We start from the raw sequence: 21012 nt of genomic DNA on the forward strand, positions 1-21012 counted from the left end.
GATAGGCAGATGCTGACGCAGCTGTAATTTCATGAGAAGTTTGGACAGGGAGAGATGAACCAGATGAGGACTTTTGCTCCAAATGGGAAAGGAGAAAACCCCAGTCCCTAGAGATGAACCAGATGAGGACTTTTGCTCCAAATGGGAAAGGAGAAAACCTCAGTCCCTAGAGATGCTCCCAGAGATAGTCCTAACGATGAAGATGAGGAAGACCCTTTGCTCCCAGGGAAGGAGAAGGGCCTCTGTTTTTGTTTCTGAACGGCTCAACCTTAAAATTGTACCCCAAAAAACTTCAAGAGTGGACCCTCAAAAGCAGTTGCAGGAAAAGCTGCAAGTCGGGGGAAAGGACTCACACGCAGGCAGAGAGACTCCTCTTCCTAAATGGACTAAACAATATTTGGAAGTGGGCGGCTGTCTCGTTGTGATAATGTTTTCATAGCATGAGCAAGAAGAGACTTTCTAAATGGACTGAACAAGGTTATTATGGAAGTGGTAAACAGACTGAACATCTTAAGGGTTGTCTTTTCACATTGTCAGTGGGAGAAGGGAGGAAGGTGGGGGAAGGGAGGTATAATTAATTATAATCTGAAGGTGGTGTAATTTTTTTTTCCCTTCTTTTAGGTCTGTTAATAAACTTCTTTATATTCTTTCAAGTTTGGTGCCTGCTCTGCGTTTCTCCTAATTCTTATCTCACAGAAGATAAACAGTAATGAGTATTTTGGACCAAACCACTACAAATATGACTTTAATGCTTTCCTTTATCTCATCTATATCTGTTAAAAACTTTCTGTTCTGTAATTATACTAGATGTCTGTAAACTGTATTTCAAATATTCCAAACCATATCAAAAGTGCAAGTATCTTGAAATAGAAATTTTATAATTCTTGGATTTTAAATTTGATAAGACTACTTAGATTATATAGCAATAAATTTAATGCCAGATTAAAGTCATGTGTTGGTCCAAATGCCTCACCCAGTGTTATCTGGGGAACACTTACTTGTGGTTTCTAATATCTATGGACTTAAAGAAATTTACCACTCTATATATTTTAATAAGATATTGAATATCTTATATTTAAGAATTTCCCAGTCAAGTCATGCATATTTTATAAACAGCAAAAATTAGATAGAAATAACAAAATTATTTTTTGAAGTATTTTCTCAGATTTAGCTACCAGTTCTTTCCTCTGACACTTTTTAAGACTGGTCTATTTTAGTACCTCTGTTCCTAATTGGATTTCTTGGCTGTTTTCATGTTTCCATTTCCCCCATGATCCCAGTGCAAAACAGGAAACTTTCAGGTGGAGCTTTAAGATGGGCTTTTTTTTTTTTTTACAACAGAGCAGGATTGTATTTAGATTAAGATTAATGGAATAAATTATCCTATTTTAATTGCATGTTATACTAAGGGGGTTTTGTTTGCAAAAATGAAATAAGGACTACAACAATGTGGTTTAAACGCTCCAGAAATCTGATTAAGACAGCAGTATATTATGCAGTTTATTTCTAATTGAATGGCTTAGAAAACCACTTCAATTCTCTAATAACCTGATCAAGGAGGTCAGGAAGTGACAAGACAGAATGTAGAGCATGTACTGAGCTGAGTAAATGGGGAATGAGCAATTTCAATTCACAGTGTTACAGTGCTGGTGTTTCCTATATTCCCATAACAAGCTCAGACAAGGAAAGTTGTAAAATCATAGCCTTTTTATGTTTACTCTACTTTATATCTCCCAAAGACCATTGGGATAGTAGGTTCAGTCAGACGAGGCAGAAGTCCCCAAATAAATCATTTATTCCTTAGCATGGTACAGAGTTCCTGTAAGAGCTGAGAAAAGAAAGGCTGCTCTAACAGCATGGGATACAATGCAGAGGTCCCTACATGTCTCTAAGGTGCACCCAGGTTTGTAGAGAACATTTTACCCCTCATCAGACAGCTACTGAAGAAGCAGATCCTGGGGTTTTTTTCTCTTGTCTGTAATAATCCCTTAGGCTTCCAACACCAGGAAAGCCTTTTCTTCTTCCCTGAAGTAAACATCCAGAAATCAATACTGGTTTTTATAACTCTTCATAGGAGATACTTAACCAAAATCTGTTCTGCCTTGAACCTAAGTATTTACTCTGTGTTGTGGACTACATGGAAGAAACCTCCAGAGGACTCTTTAGTTTGAATGTATTTAAAAGGAATAGATGCAATCTGACTGCAAGCAATTGATCCTCAAAACTGGGTTATAAATACTTTAATACTTCTCAGTGATATGAGCAGTATGACCTTTCCAGATTAATGTATTCTTGTCTTTGCAAACAGCCCTATTTATGGCTGACCCAATTACTTAAGAACTTATTAATCTGAGATCTAAATTTTTAGGTGGGGAAGTTTAGAGTTTTCTTTAGAGTCAGCTATGCTTCTCTATTATTTTGGACAAATATAATCAGACCTCCTGGGAATGATGTACAGCTGATTTAGATTTACAGTTAGAGCAGGGCCTCTGTTGGTGCTGGTGAAGGTAAATGATGAACAAGGCACAGGAATGAAAAGCCTGGGAGCATTTTCAGCGCTTACTGCTGGAGTTGTCTCAATCTCAGTATGTCCCAGTCTGAAAACTGGGAATAATTCAAAGTATAAGCCTCACTGGATGTCTTCTCCTGACTTACAGACCCAAGACCTAACCCAAATGCAAGAATTAGCTGGTTTTAAAGGGAGGAAGGGAGGGAGGAAACCTTCAACACTACAGCAGTGCAGGCAAGAACAGAGCCCTTAATGGCCCCACTCCAGAATCCATTCTTCCTCTCACCCTTTTGATTTTGTACTAAGGAAACCCTAGCCTCAACTCTCTCTATATATTTCTCCTGTGGTAGGAGACCACAGTGTCCCAGAAGAGACCAAGGTGTTGACACCAGAGAGACACAGCCCTCAGGACTGCTTGGAAAGGTTATCAAAGCACACTGGTGTTAAGGAAGGTGTTAAATTGCTGATTATACTAAACATTTACTGGAAAATAATCACCTCCTCTTAGCTGACACCCATTTAAAGTAGGAAGATTCCCAGTACTCTTACCTACTGTTTTCTGTATGGTTCAGTTACATTTTAGATACATTATAGGGAGGAAAGCTTTGAAAAGTATTTTCTTTTGAAACTTTATAGTGAGGCATAAATTACTTTAATAGGACTTCATATAATTCTGTTTATATTAATTCTTAATTGTCTTAAAATGTCTAAACAATCTTAACTAGTTAAAAATGTGCAGAGTAGAGACAAACTCAAAAAAAACTGATGTAGATCCTCTGTATAAATTTTAGACTGAAAACATCAAAAGCCTTATATTTGTATTAGTTGTATTTTATCTAAGTTTATTCAGTTTCTTATATAAAATATAGAATAAAGCTACTGGTGCCAGGACCACATTCATGTTAAATGTAATTTCTCTGATGACAATTGCAGCTGTGTTTAGAATGTGAGTGCTGACCCCAAAGGACAATATGATCCATGTGCAAATAGACTAAAAGACACTCTAAAACAATATGCACCCCAAATACCATCGCAACAGGTTCTTGCAATGGGTCAGGCTGTGCACAGAGGGCTTTGAGATTTTTTTGCTAAAGCAATAACTGGTTCTGTCAGATACATCTTTTGACAGCCACGATGTTCCTACCTTGTCTTGATTCAGGACAGCGTTGCTGCAGTAGATACAAAACATGACAAAGGATTGTAACAAGTTGCTGGTTAAAATACTTTTAAATTTAAATTTAGTGTGGAGAGGATTAAAATTGCAAGCTAGAAATAGGAGATCAGGGCATATTTAATAACATGTCTTTAAAACCCAGCCTTATATAACGCTGGCCCGCCACAAGCTCTTTGAGAGCAGTGACATTTTAAGAAAAGCTTCTGTCCATTTCTTTTCCCATTTACCCTGCAGAATGCTTGCTTTTCCCTGTGCCCTTTTCAAGCAGACTGGCATTAATAAAATAAGGGGAAACAGTGAAAAATGCAGAGTAGAAAAAGGAAAGAAGTTTGTAAAAGTGCTAAAAAACCTTATCGCATGAGACATAGGTCCTGATGAAAAATTTCTAGCATTTGTTGCTGAGCTGCTATGGTATGAAAGTGAATATTTTACCTCAGTGCCAGGTGGAAGGCTGACACTAATTATTTAGGTATGGATTCAAATGTGGATACAACTTTATTCAACCAGATATCTCCAGGAATATTGACCATGCAGCTCACAGATATTTCATGCCCCAGCAGTACAATAAGTGGCAGGGAGAAATATTGCCTGCATTGTATTCCCCTGGACACTGTGTCAGAGAGGGATAAAGACCCTCCCTGAAAGTGACATTTCCTATAATTTTGTTTATATTAATTCTTAATGGTCTTAAAATGTCTAAATAATCTTAACTAGCTAAAAATGTGTGGAGAGGAGACAATGTGTGGAGATCTCTGCTTTTCTTTCCTCAAGACTTTCCAGCTTATTGCCTGAAATGTGTTGCTGAAGATTGTCCCCACCTAATGTCACTGGAAACCACAGCTGTAAAAGCTGTACAGGTGGAATGAACTATGCATGTTGATGCTGTGAGGATAGCAAGCCCTAAAGCTCTGTTTGTCTCTCCTTGGATTTCCATGAAATTTCCTTCCTGGATTCTGGATCTGACTCATTTTGCAACCATATAGGTTACTAAATAGATTAAGGCAGAGCTTTATAAGAACTTCTGAAGTTTGGAAGAGCGGCTAAATAAGCAAGAAATCCTCCCTGTGGGAAAATGGCCTCTCTTCTCTTAACCCTACAATTCTGTCTCTGTGCTTTCAGGCCTGTGCAATCCTATCAAAGTGCTAAAGCAAAATTATTTAGGGAAAGATGAAAGAGAAAAGTAAGAAGAGGAGCAAAGGATAACAAATTGCAAAGACAAATAAACCTAAAACACATTTTAGAAAATCTTCCCACGTTAGGAAGGTCGAAAAATGAAAACCCACCCCTTCCCTGAAATTTATTTCAATCAGTAGGACTACTCAAGAAGTAAGTTTTATCTCAAACTTAGAAATGTTGATTCACATCTGACCCTCAGCAAAAATGCAAATCTGTTAGTAGCTTCCAGAATTCCTCTCAAGTAATCATTCAAATAGCATTTATATCTAGAAAATGTTTCTTACATCCTACCATTTACTTCCACATATTTGAAAAAGAGATTTGAGTTAATAGACACAGCAATATAAGTTATTTTAGTACTAATATAAAAATGCTTAACTTTTTCTTGAGTGACTATAGCTTGAGAAAACCATTGCTTTTATGGAACTTTCCTTCCTGGTTTAAGTTTGCATGTGATTTGGGAATGCCTTATTTTGCTTTACATGTAGCACTGCTGGTGCTTACACAACTGTTAAGAATTACAACACTTCTTTCCAATTATGAGTTGATACAAGAAAGTCTCTATGTTATAAATCATATGTTGTTTTTAGAAAATCACTGAGAGTTTTTTCATTGGCCACATTAGAAGTTCAGCATGTTCCCACAGGAATATTATGATGCACAGGTGATGAAGTTTCTGGAGGCAATCAGTTAGCATGGTCCTGCTTGAGCTGGGGTGATTGGACAAGAAGATCTCCATAGATCCCTTCCACCCTCAGCCATTCTGTGATTCTGAAAAGGAAAATTTAATTAATGGTAGCCAATGGTAGTTGATGGCAAATAAATTATTACAATTTTGAAGAAAAATGTCTCCAATTCAAATCTTGTCAATGTCAGAAGTTTAGCATTTAAGCAGCCTTCAGGTACTGCAGGCTCACAAAGTGTAGGGCTGTTTGAAAAGACAATAAAATCCTTAAATGTTATGTTCTGGAGGTACGTTTGCATCAGTATAAATCATGTCATTTGACTTAATTATACAGAAACAGTGCTTACTGTTATTATCTGATTATTAACCCCTATGTGAGTTATTTACGTCTCAGTCTTGATTAATTATCATAATGATTACCTGCCTGTTGTGGTAATAATAAAGTAGAAAATCCAGCAACAAAATTATGAGATTTTTAATATTCTTTTTAGGTGGGACATAATGAGCACAGAGTGTAATAGTGGGTCTCGAACATAAGGCAAATTACATTAACTTTTAAGAGGCCTTTTTTTTTTTCCATTTACAGATATTTACTTTTTGTCAACAGAGACCTAAAAATGTTTAGGAGCCAAATAAACTAAATAAAATAAAAAGTCTGTTTCTAGTTCATGAGACTTTCTGAGATGCAAGAAGAGTAAGGGTCTATGTACAGCTGATCCACACTCATGCCAGCATTCCCGCAGATGCTGGGTGCTGCAGGCTGCCCAGCTGACCCTCACAGGTGTCACCCCCCATTTCCACTCCTGCCACTGCAGCAGCTTCCACCAGCTGATGAGTAACATCACGTGAAAAATTTTAAAATCAATTAAATTCTTCATCACCAGAAGCTATGGTTATCTAATGTTTAGTCAAACGCGGAATATACTCTCAGTCTAGTACCAGAGTAACGTCATGTAAGGCTGATCCAACAGGGTTATCTCCATAGGGAAATGAGAGAAGTTGGCTGACTGTGGGCATTGGAAATGAGATTCAATAATGCTCTAAGAAATTTACTGCAAGGTACTAATATTGCAAATGTGTTAGTGTACAGCATATGGCTCTGATCTGAAAATCCTGAAGCATGAGATCATTTTCATTGAGTGGTCCTGTGGGATGAACATCTTAAATTCATCTGGAATTCTGCAGCTGGTGTACATTTTGGAGGATTACTTGTAAGTGTTCGTTTTGCCAGCATATTAAACTACTGCTGCATCACATTAATTTTTCTGCTCTTAATCGCAAATTAAACATTTTTTTCACTACAATTTCTTAGTATACTCTGCTCTCTTCTCACTTTTGACCTCCTGATGAACATATAATAGCCCACAGGAGATAAAGCCATGGACTGGATGAAATAGCAGCCTTTAGAAGACCAGATTGCCTTTAGAGATTTCATTGGTTTTCTCTGAGCTTCCTTGATTTTGTTTGGAGTTAATTATCTGCTTTTCATCTGAAGACAACTGAAAGCAACACCTTCAAGCCACATCACATATATATACAGAAAGATCTTATCTCCCTTGATAATGAGGTGCCCTGATAGAACATCTGAAGTATGTTGGCATTATTTGCTTCATTCTTACAAAATAATCTTGTATGTACATGGCTTTGTGTGCTGGGAGAACTCTTTTCTGATTGTCTAATTAAACTATACCTCATGTTATTTCTCTCAGTGTTTCAAACATACTTGCACAGTTTTATTATATTTTTGTTTAAAATCCCTTATTACTCTTGGTTAGTACAGGCTCACACAGTACCGTAGGACACACATGCTGATCAAGTATAGTTATTTTCTCTGCATAGGTGTCTCTGTTTTTGAGACAAAACTTCAGGAGGAAACATTCTGGAGTGAGTGTCTCCTCCAAAGGCAAAAGGGCCTCCCCTTTTCCTCCGTCAATGAGACAAATGGGTCACAAGAAGTGAAAGTGGGAAAAAGAAGCCAAACTGTTTATTAACACACAAACAAAACAGGGTATAACAGGATAAAAAAAACCCCTCAAAACTCAGCAAATTCCCGGAGAGGGAACAGACACCGAGGCTCCGACCAGCCAGGGCCATCCCTGCAGGCTCCCCAGACCAGTGAGGAGGGAAGGGAGGCAGTGAGGCAAGGGGAAGGAAAGGGAAAAAAGAACAAGAGAAAAACCAACAGAACCTTTTCCCAGCTAGCTGGAACACAAAGGAAAGCCAGAAAAGCAGCACAGTGCTCCCGGCACACTCCCTCCCGAGCCCTGCCCAGACCCTGGAGCCCTTGGGCTGAGCCGTTCAACCGCCCCTCACTGACCCCTAAGGGTCAGGGGCTCCAGCCCCGCCCTCCAGGTCCATCCTAAAGGCACAGCGTCCTTGGGCATTGAGCGGACGGTTAAGGAATAAAGCAGCTTCATAACGTCACCCCAGGACATAAGGATAAAAAACCAAACACAAGTTGTTGATGAAATCATCTTTCATAATATTAAAAAATCAAAATCTTTGTTTCATTAGAACATCTTCAAGAAGGATAGATCTTAGTTAGATGCTACAAAGCTGTCCGTGGATTAAGAATAAAGCTTAGTACCCTTATTTGACTTTGTTCTGATCCCTTTGAAACATTGATTGCTTTGATTTTCCAACTCTGCTCTCAAACCTCTCTTTCATCAGCTCTCTGAATGCTACATGGAGCACTCGGAAAGTCCCATGCCACTTCTCCCCTGAGGCCTTTCTCATCTGGTTTTGCTCTTTGTCTTTTTCTGGAATTGCATTTGTGTATTAAAGGTTACCATGTTTTATTTCTCTATGGATATATGTTTGGGGATGGTTTTGTTTTTTAATATAGAATATATTGAAGGCCTTGGCTTTGCAATAAATTGCATTGTGAATACATGGTATGGCCTGTCCAGAGGTTATTGCATGGTGAAGGCAAAAACAGAAAACAGATTTTATGTGTACATTAAGGAATATGCAGCACCAGCTTATTATAAAGTTCTCTGATGCTTCAAATGCTCATGTGTATTTAACTTCACAGCCATGGGTAATTCATTGACAGTAATGGAACTACTTTTGTCCACCTCACATAAAGTGTTTGCTTATACAGGAATGAAAGTTTATGGCGTCAGTCACAGTACAGTTCCTTGGAGGAATGTTTTTACTTGCCTTTCTTCTCAGTGCAATGAACCTTACATAAGCCCTACATTTGAAGAACTGTCTTTAAACAAAAGGGAACTGTGTCTTCCACTTTCAGTGGTTACAGTGGTTTACAAGCAAGATATCTTAAGCCTTCTATTATATTTTTAAGCAAAGTAGAAATGCTTTTCTCAGTGAATAAAAAATGCTGGCATTTTGCTTTGCTCTAAGGATGGGCTTAAAAGAGGTCATTCTATATGCTGCATGAATGGTTGGAGGATGGGAGAGAGAGAAGAGTAATAGCTTTTATTTCTTAATCCTATTTTTTTAAATATTGTTAACGATGAAAATGTTTGCAAAGAAGATTAAACTCCACCAAACCTTGGGTAGATTGAAACGAAGGTAAGTTTAATGTCTGAGATTATCTTTTGAATACTTTCTTCTTTTTTTAAGATTACTCTCTCAGCTAAATATAGTTCTGATTTTTACATTTTTATAGACCATGTGAGTTCCCTGTAGGCACATTGTCTCTCTTCAGTGATTTATATAGTTTGAATTATAGGGGATGATAAGCATTTGCTGTTCAATAGTGTAGTTAATGCTCAGCCCCCCCGGGTAATAGAGCAGTGAAGCATTTACTACTCAGTGGTAGTTCTGCAACAATCAGCAGCAGTGCGGCTCTATCACAGTAAATTTATATCAGTACACTTCAACCTCGGGGAGCTGAACATTCACTCAACATTGCCTAGGGAAAACAATCAGAATGGACATTTTCCAGTCTTTTTAGGTGGCACAACAGGAAGAGTTTACTATTGCAAGCGGATCAGAAACAGGAATTACTTACGTGCAACATGAAAATTATCCAACCTTTATTTTCTCTCCTTTTTTTTCCCTTTCAGCATAAAAAGTAAATAAATTCTTGGACTATAAAGCTTTTGGAAAGCTGAAAGTTAAAAAAAGTTTCTGGCAGGCCCACTGCCATTCTGGTGAGATGCCAGAGAGTCTAGGAGGGCTCCGAGCCCTTCACTCCTGTGCTTAGGAGGAAACTCCTCTGTAGGTTGGTGAGCTTTCAGGCACTGTGTCTGTACAGCACTTCTGTTCCTGTGATTGTGATGAGAAAATAGCAAGGACTGAATCAGCCAAGCAATAGTAGCATTTCTCTTCCAGGTTATTTTTCTTCAATAGGCCTGAAAGCATTTTATAAAGGAAGCCAATATCAGCAGTTGAGGAGCACAAGTAGTGTTCTCCTCTATCTTTCTGGTTGCAAGACATGATGAGGGAAAAAGCATGAAATTCCGTAAGATCAATATCTGTCTCTGAACATGGTGTCACTGGCAGAATTTGGGGGTTTTTTGGTTATGGGTCAGTTTAAACAACACCAGGCCTGCTGACAACAGACAGGGTACACCTGTCTCAAAAAGGGAAAAGGAGTTAGCAGGTCTCACTGAAAGAGATTAAACTAGATTTGAAGGAGAAAAGGGAGTGTTCCTGGAAGTCTAGGAACAGTGATCATCCCCCTGTATACTTGGCACTGGTGAGGGCACATCTTGAGTATTGTGCTCAGTCTTGGGACTCTCATTTGAAGAATCACATTAAGTTGCTGGAGAGTGTCCAGAGAAGGACAACGAAACTGGTGAAAGGTCTAGAGAACAAGACTTACAAAGAGCAATGAAGGATTTGGGGTTGTTTAGCCTGGAGAAAAGGAGATCTGGGAGAGAAAGGACATTGCGTCAAGTTGAGGGTCAACCTCTTCTCCCAGGTGCAAGTGATAGGATAAGAGAAAAATGCTTCAAGTTGCACCAGATGGGTTTAGATTACATATTAGGAAAACTTTTGTCACCAAAAAGGGTTGTCAAGCACTGGAACAGGCTGCTCAGGCAAGTATTTGAGCCACCATTCCTGGAGGTATTGAAAAGCCTCGTAGCTGTGGCACTTAGGGACATGATTTAGTGGTGAACTTGGCAGTGTTCAGTTAACAGTCAGACTTGATAATCTTAAAAATCTTTTCCAACCTAAATGCTGTGATTTTATCTTTGTATGAAAGATGTTGAAACCAAAGCAGAAGGAGGCCCCAGGCAGTAGCCACAGTCCTTCAGCAAGCCGGTGACAAAGTAAAAATAAAGCTGAGGTTCCCAGGGTGTCTTGCTTAATGCTGTGGCTGCTGCATTCAACACTGCCCTCTCTGAAATGCATCTGGAAGCCCCAGGCTGTAGTACAGCTAGCATCAAGAATAAGGACTGACAAAGTTAATTTTTCTCTTGTAAATTATAAAAGATGAGACAGAGTAAAATATAAAAGAGGAGGAGAAGAAACTGCAGTAGGGAAGATGAGTTTCAGCCTAGAAAACAGTGAGAAATTGTGAAGTGGGATTTCTGTGAAGTGGGATTGTAAGTGCTCCAATCCCACAGATGCTGTTGAGATTCTGAGAAAGATGATTGCAGTGAACTGAAGAGGTGTGAACTCTGTTTTGGTGACAGGATATCTACAAATAATGACCATTATACCTACACTGCATTTTTAAGCCTGACTGGTTGTAGACACCCAGCAAGCATAAATATAGGTGTGCTTAAGTGCCTCTCTCAGGGCCTACAGATCACAACATCAAACATCTGCCAGCATCTCTCCACCCCAGAGAGCCTGAACAGTCTGTCAGCAGGAAGGCTTCAAGCCGAGAGGGCAAGTCAGGTTTCCAGAAGATGTCTGTGTTATGCTTTGTTCTTGCCTGCCTGCTGCAGTGTGGAAACAGTGTAAGGACATTGTGAAGAGCCTCAGAAAGGGTAATGTCGACAGGCAAGTGGAAAAGATTGAGGAAAAAAGCATGATTTTTGTTAAAATCATGGTCACAGAACTGCTGACATCCCCTGGCAATGGTGAGAATGTCAATAATTAAAAAGAATCTTCATGGCATTAGAATTGGGACTGTTTTGAAATCAGCATAAAAATTAGGTAATGCAAAACTTTCAAAGAAGAGGAATCTGTTGATTTACCAAAATATGAATATTGATCTAATATCGATATCCAACTGAGACAGACAAAAACTCTCTAACAGTTTAGAGTTAGAAAGTGCATGTTTTATTGGCACCAGGCACTGCATGGGATAGCTCCCTAAGACGCAGGGCCCGATACAAGCAAACATGGCACTTTTTATTTCCAAATATTATGAATATCCAAAATACAAATGCATATTCATAACATTAACACCTCCCATTCTCCACTTCATATGGAAATGAGCTTAGATGTCATTAAGCATGCATAGTGTGTGTCCTGAATTGAGTCGGTGGTCTCGAATTGGGTCAGTGGTCCCAAAAAAGATGAAGTAACTCATCTTCCTCATTTTGACCTTTTTGCCTTTCTGAACTTTAACAATCCTAATTACTTTGGTGACCTCTGAGTTTCTTCTTGCGTGACTTTTGAAGGGGTTCCCACAAAGGGAGGAAATTGGTAATTGTCCTTGTTCCCTACACCAATTTATCAATGTTTCTATTCCTCGTTCTAAGCACAGCTAAGCAAACATACAAATGACAGATCATCAGTAATTTGGTAATCAGTTACTAACATCTTAAAACCCATTTCAGGTCCAGCTCTGTCAACTATTTTAATTAACTCTGGCTGGGCCCGAATTCCTTCCTACTCTAACTAATTTCAATACAGCTAGCTTATAACTAAAATCTTTATGTTTCTTCTAAATCTATGTTTCAGAATAATGGGAGAAAAAAATTAAATGTAAATGGCTAATTGGCCAAAAACCCCGAGAAGATCCCAGCTGAGCTGTTCCAGTCAGTGCTCAGATGGGCATGGCTCTCTCCCTGCTGTCAGCAGGCATAAGCATCATTCACCCACACCCAGCCTGAATATGACCTTAAAGCATGGACACTGACAACAAAGTGAGGGGGACCACTTACATAAAGGCCGGCATGAATCCTGCAGAACTGGCAAAGGCAAATCTTATCCAGTTAAACAGTGTGGCCTGTTTGGTCAGTCTAGTCAAGGAAATCAAAATTATATTCTAGTCCTAGAAGGGAGTTTAAAACTGTGAAATGGAAAAAGAAAAGAACTACGAATAAAATCAAAGACAAAAGTGAAAAGGTCACACTTAGAGTCAAAGAAAAGATGAAGGGGCACTAAGCGAAGAGCAAATGTGCTTACTATGAGGCAGAAGAATAATTTCAGCAGCTTCAGGATTCAGGTAACTGACCATTGCTCCACCTCAAGCTATAAAAGACAGGTCTCTTGGGGAGAGTGGTAGTAATATTTGAATGATTTCAGTAGTAATATCAGAAGGAAGTTGAGAATAATGAAGGACTCATTCAGTCAAGATTCAGAATCTGTGGCGTCAGAAATAGGAGAGGAATAGCTGTGGAAGATACAGTATTAATGCTGTAAGTCTCAGTGCTCATGTAGGTAATACAAAGAATCTGTATCACTTTATCTCTGATAAAGCATTTACCTCTGCTGTTACCTCCATCCTCTTCCCTGCATCACAGTGTGCCTAAGGCAAGAGGAGTGAGTCGAGGCATAATGTGGAGTTACACAATGCAAATAAAGGCAAGGGTGCCTCACAGAATATCTGTTATAAGCAATCATGTGTATGATTGAAAGAGTGGATGTCTTCCGTTGAGAGGAAAAAGATATTTCTTTGAACTCTCTGGAACTGAAGGAAATCATGGATTCAGTCAGAATGGTACTATACCAGACCACTTTTATAGGCTCTTTCCAGAGCAGAATCACGTATGGAAAAAATTTTTGATAACGTGCTGTAAAATACATTCCAGGGAATATTCCCATATTGGCAGAGATTGAACTAGACAGTTTAATAAGCCTTCCATCCCTAATTTCTCTCTCCTTGTGATTCTTTAAGCTGAAGCCACATAATTTTATGTTCTCTATAGCTTTTGAGTTATCCAATATCTACTGATTTATAGTTTGACTTTTGTATAAAAAACACCAGGTTGACTGAGGAAGAAGGACACCCTAATCACAATAGCAGGTTTCAGACACTTCATTGCCAACTCCAGCCTCTTGTTTTATTTATTTATTTAGTCTGTGAAATGAAATATACCATAAGAAATATCTACACTGACCAGTGTCATCTAGGGTCTTTATTAAGTCCTCATATAAACAAAGCAGAGAGCAGTAAAAGTGATATGAAAATACCAGGCAAGATACACAGAAATTAGATGATGGTTTGGGAAGGCCACCCTCATTTTTTAAGCTTGAGTGTTGGGAAGAGGTGGTGTTATATCATCAAATAATACATATATTCTGTGTACTTACCAGGGACTGTGCACACTGCACAGCCTTTGATGGGCAAAATGTAACTTTTGGAGGTGTGCCATATTTCACATGATGTGAATCTAGAGAAGACAACCTGTTTCCTCAGAGCATCTCTGAGTTTCACATCTGTATCAGGTACTGTTGGCAAGCTAAATCTTTAACAAAAAATCTGATACATGAAACCCCAGCTTGGGAGTAGGTGTTATGGAAGAGAGAGGTGTTTGGTCTCATCTCACCTTACTGTAGAAATCTAAACCTTACAATGAGAGGAATCACCTTCTGAAGGTACTGCTCTCTCTGCTTACTATCCTACTCCTACAAAACGGAGACACAGGCACTTCCAGAGGTCACTTTATCCCACGTCTCTCGTAAGAGGAATGACTTCAAATCACCAAGAGTAAAGGTTAACCTTCACCTTCCAGTATATCCAGTTTGATTGGATAAATTTCAACGAACAAATGGAATACTTCTGACATTTTTCTTGAAAAACTATGGGGGTTTAAGAAGGCTGAAGTCTGTAACAAAGTTGTGCTAGGCTCCAAGGCTTTGATAGCCTTCATTCTTACCAGTGCAAGAATGAGGAAAATTGTAAAGCACCAGAAACCTTTATTTAAAAATCAAAAATACTTTGATCTGTGCAAGATCTTTTAATAAGCTGTCGGGTGAGACTGTCCACTGTTTTGTTAATGAACATTGCAATCAAAACAATTGTGAAATGTTAATAGGTGAAGAAAACTGGGAAAGGAGGTCTATGTGATTATAAAAATGTCATACCAAAAGTAGCAAGATAAATGCTCCCCCTCTTCAAACTGCATTCATTGTCACACTGAATGCTACATTTTCCAAATGATAGTAAGTGAATGAGGATCTGAATTGCAATTAAAGAAATATTCATATACAACATTTACATGCTCAGAAAGGAGGGAGTGAGAAGGAGGGGGAATAAGAAACCAAATAATATGTTTGTGTGTAATATCCTGAACATTAGGTAATTTTCTATTTTTAGTAGGGTTTTAAATAGTATGAGGACTGATTATGAATCAGTAAGTCATAATTAATTATAAATCACTTTTAACTCCAGTGTAATCTCAGGTTTTGGGAGAGCTCTTGTTTGAATAACTAGAATTTGAATTTTTATATTCAAGACATGTTTGTATCATCTAGGATTCTAGCAGGAAGTCTGTTTCATTTTGAATGTGTCAAACCCAAGCATGACAGTGGTGGTTCCTCATGAAGTAGATATGCAAAAAACAAGTGACTGGAAGTATCACCCATATTGATTTTTCTATCAGCAAGAGCTTGCTGTGTCTGTCTTAATAATACAGTTGAATCTGAAGCAGGATAATTAAACATATCTATGATGGGCTTAATCCTGTGAAATACAGAACACCCAAACTCTACTTTAGCAAAGCAGTGAACAATTTCTTTTAAGACTGTGTTTATATCTGGAACATTCTTAAACACTGTCATTGTGGGGGCTGACAGCAGCGACTGCCTAAAACAACTTCCCTGAGGTGTGTGGGAAGCCCACAATGAGTGTCCTGCAATTTTGGATCAGTTTCAGTTAAAAATCGATTTGGAATGTCCAGATGAGAAGTGCTAAAACAGCTGAATTAGTATTTGAAAAATTTGGTGTACATCCATTTACATTCAGCCAGACTGATGTGCATGCTGGCTCCTGAGGCCTTCAGTGCCTGAGTGGAACCTGGTGAACTGCTCTTACAAACACCTCAGACAGGTATGAACACTATTTATTGAAAAAAGACTACTTCAGACATGTGACATTAATGTTATGGGGCAAGGTTGAAGTGGGTCTGTGATTTGTATTTCCTTTTTCTAGAATAACAGAGCAAAATTTGAAGCCACACATTAGAATAAAGTTCAGTGATGAGGCAGAAAATGAGAAAGGCAATTCATTTGTACTTGCAGATTATGTCTTTACCTTTAACACAATGAAATGGCCCAACTGTGCTGTAGACTTGACTTTGTTCAAGGTAATTTGATATTGATCAGCCTTCAGGTGTAATGTTACAGCAATCAAACTGATCAAATGTAATGCTACAGATATGGTTTTTCAGACACATTATTTCTATGAGAAATCATCACATTGCAGAGAAAGCAAGCAGACTGGCAAAAGCATATTTATCAAGCTTAGTTTCTTTTTCCACCTTCTGATATATTTGTATTGAGTTTTATTTTTAACCTCGGAGAACAGCTAAGAAATGTGTGGTTATTTCAGACATTCTATGAAGATTGTTTTTTTTCATTTGCAATCCTTTTCAATGTACTAATAATGTGAACAAAGAACTTAAAACAGACATTTGAAAAAGAGGCAATAGCTGAAGTCTTAAATTCAATTAGTTACTCCAACCCATCTCTGAAATTCAGTAAGTTCTTTAAATTCAACGGAGACGGTTCTCACTCGCTTTAATGAAGAGAGTGTTTAGGCCCTGCCAAAACTCATATTTATAAGTGAGACACATGCACCTGTCTTATTCTAACTCCCTGTGTTACAGTGCTGGCAACAGTGTCCCTTTCCAGTGCAGCACTAAGTCTTCTGGGGCTTTCCAACTCCATATACCATTTGCAGCTCATCAAGCCCATGACCACATAAGATTATGTACACTTTCATACCTACTTCTGTTGTTTCTACTGTGACAGTAAGATTGAGCCAAGGCATATTGGCATTCAGAAAATTTATTTGATCTTTGACCAGTATGATTTGTGTTGCATTTCTACAACCAGGCACATTCTGAAAGATATTTTATTTACTGAAAAGGTATGAAGGTCTTATTTACACTATCTTTTTTCCTGCATCTTAAATATCTTAATTTTATAACTTTTTTTTTGTCTTGAAAAACAAAAAGTGTTCTTCAATGGGAAAATAAATGTTCTCAAGAGTCATGCAATTAAATCATGGGGGGTGAAAGGATCATGCAATTGAAATTTGGATAGTGATTTACCTTAATACTTAAAGGAATTTAGAATTACAGGCTTCTCTCTCAAGTTCAATATATAAGTAGAGGTAATTGATGTCATTGCTTAAAATAACCCTTTTTCAGTGGGAGTTGCAGCAGCATCCAAAATTCATCAAGATATGGATGTATGTTGCTCAGCCAAATAAACACCATGGTCTTTTAGACAATTAAAGGCATTAAATCTTCACATATTAGATTCTGACTAACAGAGTCTTGGGCAAGCTTTTTATATGAAGAATATAAAACATGTTAATTAATAAATCCAAGTGCAAACTCATTAACTTAAGACTGTATAGCAGAAACACGGAAAGAGTTACCTTTTTCCCCTTAGGATGACAACTTCACAATTATAAACAGAGCTTGCAAAGACACGCTTAGTAGGCACTTCTTTCAGATGAGCTAATTAAGAATGTTCTGTTTATTTTTGTGTGCACCCAAGTGAACAGTGCTATTATGGCAGGAGAAACTAGATAATTTTAAAATCCCAGTCACAGTTGGTTGAAGTGGCTAAGTTTAATTTTAAAACAGCGGTTCAAACTCAGGTTGGACACATTTTCTTCAGTATAATTTTAGAAGATAATAAAAATGCAAACCACTCCTGAGGGTAAATCATGTCACCTAGAAGAGGAATTCAGATGTCCTGTTTAAATTAAAAGTGCTGACTTAGAAAAAACAGAAATCATAAAGATTCAGTTATATGCTTAATAAAAGATTTAGAAGCCTCGGAATGCTCTTGTCCAGAGAAGAGTAAGAACTGAACTATTTTTTGTGCAGCATTTATGCTTGCTGCAGCATCATGTCTTTTGTTATTATATTTATTTGTACCCATCAAAACAAGTCCCACTGGTTACACTGGTGCTTCACTTGGTCATGATGCTTTGTCATCTGACGAGAATGGATTGTTATCAGTGAAATAACTTCAACAGAAATCCCTGCTGATGTCTGTCTGTTCAGGAGCTAAAAATAAACACATGCAAATATTTCTGCTGAGAATAATTCTTTTTATGCTACCTTGTGAGCAATAATATTAACAATAAAGTAGTATAGCTGCAGATGTAGCCCTGAACATATAAAATTTTACAGCAGCCTTTTCCATTGTAATATTAAGGGTCAAACTGCTGTTGTGGCAGGAAAATACAACAATGCAAAATATAGGAATCCTTACTCCCTGTATGAAGACAGTAAGAATCAAGTGAGCTTTCATAATTAGCAAAACACCGCTAGCTGAGCTGCCAGATATATTGTGCGTATGTACACGGTACATTACAGAAAGAAAAAACAATGCACCTGGTTATGCCAGGGAATGTACCAAAAAAGCCACATGGCTTTTTAGTAGCTATATTGCTCTACCTTTTCCTAATATAATAATGTTCCTTTACTTGTTCTTGGTTTATTATTATAATGCATGCCAGTGACGAGAAGTCACTCCTTCATAGAAAACACTATTGAAATTTGCTTGCTGTCCTAGGGAAAGAAAGAATGAAATCTCTTTATTTTGAATTCAGTGTTCAAAATTCTACTTTATTCACTATACTTTTAAGCAGCCTTTTTTGTTTAATTGAGAAAGAAAGTATATTGACTATCTTGAAGGTTTAATACGCTCACATGCACTTTTTATGTCTTAGTCATTAGGAAAATCCTGCTTCTTAATCCCTGTCACTTGATGTAAGTTTATTGTTTTTTACATCTTGAGTACAAGAAATTTAAATGCTTTGCTGACAAGCCAGTAAAAAAGTACTTTTGCAATCATTCAGTAACTATGGAAAATATCTTATCTGAATCAGGTTCTTGAAATTTAAGCAATAAAATTTGGCTGATTTTCTTCTGAGACAATCAGTTGTTGAGCCGTGTTGATGTTAATGGAATTCCCATCTTTCTTGTCCCTTGCTCTGTCTCTCAGTGTGTGTTTTTCTACATTCTCCTGCTTTTGAACCAATTGACTCATTTAAACTGAAGTCTAACAGGTGTTTGTGCAGGTTATTACTACAAATTTAAGAAAATATACAGGAAGTTAGAAGAGGGACCTCTGTACCTTCTCAAACATATGCCATGCTTTAGGGAAGACAAAGTAATTTTTTCTTCTATGCAATGGAAAAACAACCACTCACATTGTCCTTCCCATCTGACACAACTAACAGGGTCAGGTAAATTCTCTGAATTCGCTTCCCATGTAGTTCTTCCAGAACCACAGCTGCTTTGGGCTGAAATTAAATGGAAATTGCTAAGGCTGCTATTCTGAGCACAACATTATTTAAATCAAGCAGAATGTTTTCCTGGGACTTCCTTGTATTCCAGAAAATTTCCATGAACAGTCTTTAGCAGAAAAAGATTTCTCTTCCTACCTAGTAAATCGAAATTTGTCTACAAGATGCTGTCTCTTGGCCTCCCTGACAAAACCAAAGCCAAATAAAACAAAATGTCAGCAGGTGAAATGGAAATGTAGTGCAGTGAAGTTTTCAATGCATTAATACCTAAGGAGTTATGCAAGAAATCACCCAGTATCATGAGGGGATAACATGATGATGGTAAATCACACATGTGAATGACAGGTACAATTTTAACCTGAGAAATATTTGTTTCTCCTTCAGTAAAACAACTTATTGCACAGAGAATGAGGTTTTGCATCACTCCATATTGAACATTTTTTTTTCTTTCTTTAATTAATCTATTTTACTAAAGTGAGAATTTTTGTGTCAAGAAGGCATTTGGTGTCAAGAAATCATTTTATGTTTCCAACATTGTAAAACTGAAATGACTTGACCAGAAAAAGTCATATCAGAGCAAATAAATTTCCTAAATAGGGAAGCCTGCTTACAAATTTAGTGCAATTGGAAGAGAGTAATTTATATTAATATAATTGTACTTGCCTAATACAAATTCCTGAGTACAACAAAATTTCAGGGTGTTCGGTTTTCACACTCTTGTACATTTCTTGGGAAATGAGCTAAGCAAAAGATGGGAAGAGGGAGGACTCAGAATCTGAATTTGTTGTTTCACTAAAACAAAAAACCGAAATCAACATTTTAAATAATGTTAAAATCAGAAAGCCATAGACGGTTCTGGTGCGGATTAGAAGGTGTAACATAGACTTATGTGGGTTGAGCTGGTTGACAACAAACTTAAAAGTTGACCAAAAATGTTGCTGGTCATGTGTGTTAGTTCTCCCTGTGCAGGAGAAAGAGTTATCCTTATGATTAGCTACAGGGCTGTTTAAAGAAATATTAGAATCTAGAGTAAAAAATTAGTCACTGGAGTTCTCCATTTGAAGCTTTCTCTAAGCAATTTTTCATGTGCTAACTTCTTAATGAAAAATTTCCTGTATTTCTGCTGTGATCAAATTAAATGTCAATAGTCAATCTCTATTCTTCAAACTTTAACCCAGTTCCTTGTTTGGGAAATCCAAAATATGTGTGGATATCAAAGAAGTACTGTAGGTTTGTTAGAGCTTGACACCAAATTAAAAAGGAGCAATTTGGTCTTCTATACCACCTGACACATTCTGACTTCATCCATTTTGGGGATAAAAAGTGACAATGGATATTTATTAGTCACAACACCAGGTCAGCCCAAGATCATGGGAAAAAAAATTTAAAAATAGAAAGAGAATTTGTTGTCAGATGGATATTTTTATACTCTGTGGCAGAATCTTGTTAGAGGAACAGAGTTCCTGAAAATGGGAAAGGTCATCTGTGCATTATTGACATCCATCACAAACCAAGCCCAGGCCTTTGCTGAAAGGTTCTGTATTCAGGCTTGATTGCCTTTTAAAATTGCAGCTTTTTTACTCATTTTTGCTTTGCCCATATTTCATCTAGAAATAGAAAATCTTTAACAAAGAACAGGTAAGGAGACAAAATGGGCAGTGAAAAGTTAAAAATATCTAGACAAAGGAGCAGATATGCTGAAATATTGCAAAAAATGAGCACCTGTTTCCTAGAGGCTTCATCCAACAACCAGAGTTTTTAACATTATTCATGTGTAAAGAGGATGTAGAAATAGCTTCTCATGTTTTTAAAAGTATAACACATATTCTCTTTAATTACCAGAAATACTACTACTTAGTACTAACACTATAAGAAATATT

General features: G+C 37.5%; 1 long non-coding RNA gene across 2 annotated transcripts in view; it reads left to right on the forward strand.

Moving 5' to 3' along the window:
* Window positions 1-21012, forward strand: part of LOC116448550 — a 436138-nt gene that overhangs the window by 397394 nt on the left and 17732 nt on the right. The window lies entirely within an intron of this gene.

This window comes from Corvus moneduloides, chromosome 10 (genome assembly GCF_009650955.1).
Source record: "Corvus moneduloides isolate bCorMon1 chromosome 10, bCorMon1.pri, whole genome shotgun sequence".
Classification (NCBI taxonomy): Eukaryota; Metazoa; Chordata; class Aves; order Passeriformes; family Corvidae; genus Corvus; species Corvus moneduloides.